We start from the raw sequence: 2879 nt of genomic DNA, 5'->3' as shown, positions 1-2879 counted from the left end.
GGTTACCGACCCATAACAAATAAATTAATAAGCTTGCGTAATTATATTTGGGTCATTTTATTTCAAACCGTGAAATCAAAAGCTCTGTTCACATTAGTGCAGGAATTGATGTAACTAGCCATTGGGGCTCCCTTGATATACCATCTGCGAATGCGGCAAACTGGCACGTTTGACAGAATGAAACCATTCTCATGCATGATTTTTTCCATTACTTTTTTCTGGGCATTAGCTTTAAATCCTATTTCTATCCATTTCCTGTCTCTAAAGAGTAATTCTGCCCTACACCATGATCTTTTTCTTTTGCAGTCAACAGTTGCTGATAAGTCTAACATTTCTACCAGGTAGATCAGATTATCTGGCCTTCAGCTGTCTTGGCGTGCAGTGGAGAATGTATGGGCACAGCCACCAAAGAGGACTCCTGGAATGCCTAGACATTATGGACAGCCTGTCAATTGACTGACCACCTGGCATCTCTCGAAAAGATAGTTACACACAACTGCCTTATGAGGTAGGCCAGCTGCCATTTTCTGGATGGAAATTGCCCACACGCCATGACGAGGAAGAGGAGGAGCACGTGAGGATCCTAGTTATGAGAATAGAATGGAAATTTCTCCAGAATGGAAGATTAATTCACTGCATTGCATATGATATATTAGTAAAATAATGATAGAGACAAGTATCTCTGTCTGGATGGACTTCACGATGTTATCAGGGCTGCACACGAATATGTATTAGTAACACAGCAACTTTTAGACACTGAGTTAGTTTAGTTCTTCCGTGGCTATAAATGTGACAGTCCTTATTCAATCTCTGTATAAAAACTCTCAAAAATGGTGGCTCCTTGATGGTAAGAGGATGCACCAAAGGAAAGATCATGCTGTATGTGCCCTGTGCTTATATATTTTTCCTGAGCATCTGCTGGTAGCCCTGTCAGCCTAGTGTACTGAGCTAGATGGCCCTCTAGTCTAGGAGAAGAATTCTCATGTCCTTCTGAAGAAGGATCGATGGGGAGACAAGTTACTGTGGCAGAAAAATGGCATATCTTTCCCAGCTGCTTTACAGCAGAAATGCCTCAAGTCTGCCCTCAGTAAGCTTCTGAAGTTCCCTTCCACCACAGTGCAACTTGTACTTGAATAGCTGAAGGCAGACCTTCTGGCATTCACATTTTTTTTGTGCTTAACATAACCTGAGAATAGTTTACCTCTCTGGAATTTTGGATGCAGTTGCTTCATACAAGGATGATATTTAGCAGATGTAGCCATTTTATACTTATAAAGTTAGCAATGATTTTGGCACAGGAGGTTTTGTGTGCAAAAAAGCCACTGAAAGAAAATATGAATCAGACATGAAAGTAAATCTAAGCAGAAATGAAAGTAGCTGCCAGCTTCCACCACAGCATCACAAAAGTTTAATTGTGTAGTCATCACCCTTTAAAACTTAAACCATATGGATTTTGGCAAGATAAAAAACAGAAACAACAGCAACAAAAAAACACACAACCCTTTGTGCCACATTAAGGGAGACACAAAAAGACAATTTTGTCATTTAAGTGATGACTTCCCTTGAACACCTTTTTCCTTTTTTGTCCAGCCCTTCCAAGTACTGTAAGACATGGGGGATGCCAAGTCCATCGCAGATGTGGTAGACCAGCCAACAGGGGGCAGCCAGAGGACAGAAATGAGCATCAGAGATGGACACCCCTTCGTTTGAGAGTCCAGAAAAGCAACAGTCAATCTCCTTACCAGAAGCCTTCTAACTGATCTCTAGACTGATTCATTAGACAGACACCTCCTTCCCTGGCTCATCATTTCGTTATGACACAGGAAGATGTCAGCCTTTCATGGGACAAAAGGACATTCTTAGGAATGCAAAGGACTGAAATATCATCTCATACCCTGGCACACTTCCAGGACACCAAGGATGTGCAGTCTCCTTAATCACAAGTCCTTTTTTGGTCATGCTGCATTTTAAGAGACTAGTCTGACTCAAAGATGATATCAAGTTCACCTAAAGTAGCCCCGGAGGATTTGCATTTGAAAGCCACCCAGCCCAAGCTTTACCAAACTGGCCTTTCTGAAATTAAAAGCAAAAAGAAGGGTCTTGCTTGACAGTACTTTTTTTTGATTCTCGGTTTTGCCCTTGGGAAAGCACACTGCTCTCTGCCTCCAATATAATATTTTTAGAAGGTACATTCCTTTTATTTGGGCCAGGATATTAAGCAGACCACCAAAAGGACAGACAAAAGCAATTTTGAGAGGTTGTGGTTTTGTTCTGCAGATGTAGTCATACAAGTGCACCTCTGCTTCATAGCGCTGTTCCTACACTGAAATCCAGTGTTCAGGGAAGACCAAATTAAACTGGGCAGATTGGCATTGCAACCGGGTTGGTCGCTGGGTCTCAGGGGAGATTAAACTGCCATGGCATAATGTTTTCAGAGCATAAGATTAGAAGCCTGACAAGTAGAGGATTTCTCATAGGACCCTATGCCTGTAGTGGACTTTGGAGCCAAACATGACCAGCTCTGACTTTCATCTCACACACGGAATAGTTATAAATAAATGAGAGATTACCCTCCTCCCTGTGAAACAAGAGAAGTGAGGAAAGGAATGTTACCCAATGAAATCACTACAGCCTAAGCTTTTCAAAACACTGCTGCTGAAGTCACACTACTGTCATTTCTTCTTGGATGCCTCAACTTTCTACAGCCCTTTTTCAATTATTTCTTATTCTTGAATTTTAAACTCAAGTCTTCTACGCTGTTCATGAGGTACAGTGAATTTTTTCCCCCATCCACAGGACCTCCTTTCTCAACTGTTGCATCCACGCCCATTGTTCCGTTCAAGGCACTTTATCTACAGACATGTTCTTGTCTACTTCTC

The sequence above is a fragment of the Manacus vitellinus genome, unplaced genomic scaffold (genome assembly GCF_001715985.3).
Source record: "Manacus vitellinus isolate BGI_N305 unplaced genomic scaffold, ASM171598v3 scaffold_37_pilon, whole genome shotgun sequence".
Classification (NCBI taxonomy): domain Eukaryota; kingdom Metazoa; phylum Chordata; class Aves; order Passeriformes; family Pipridae; genus Manacus; species Manacus vitellinus.
The sequence above is the reverse complement of the archived record's forward strand: the minus strand, read 5'-3'. Positions refer to the sequence as shown.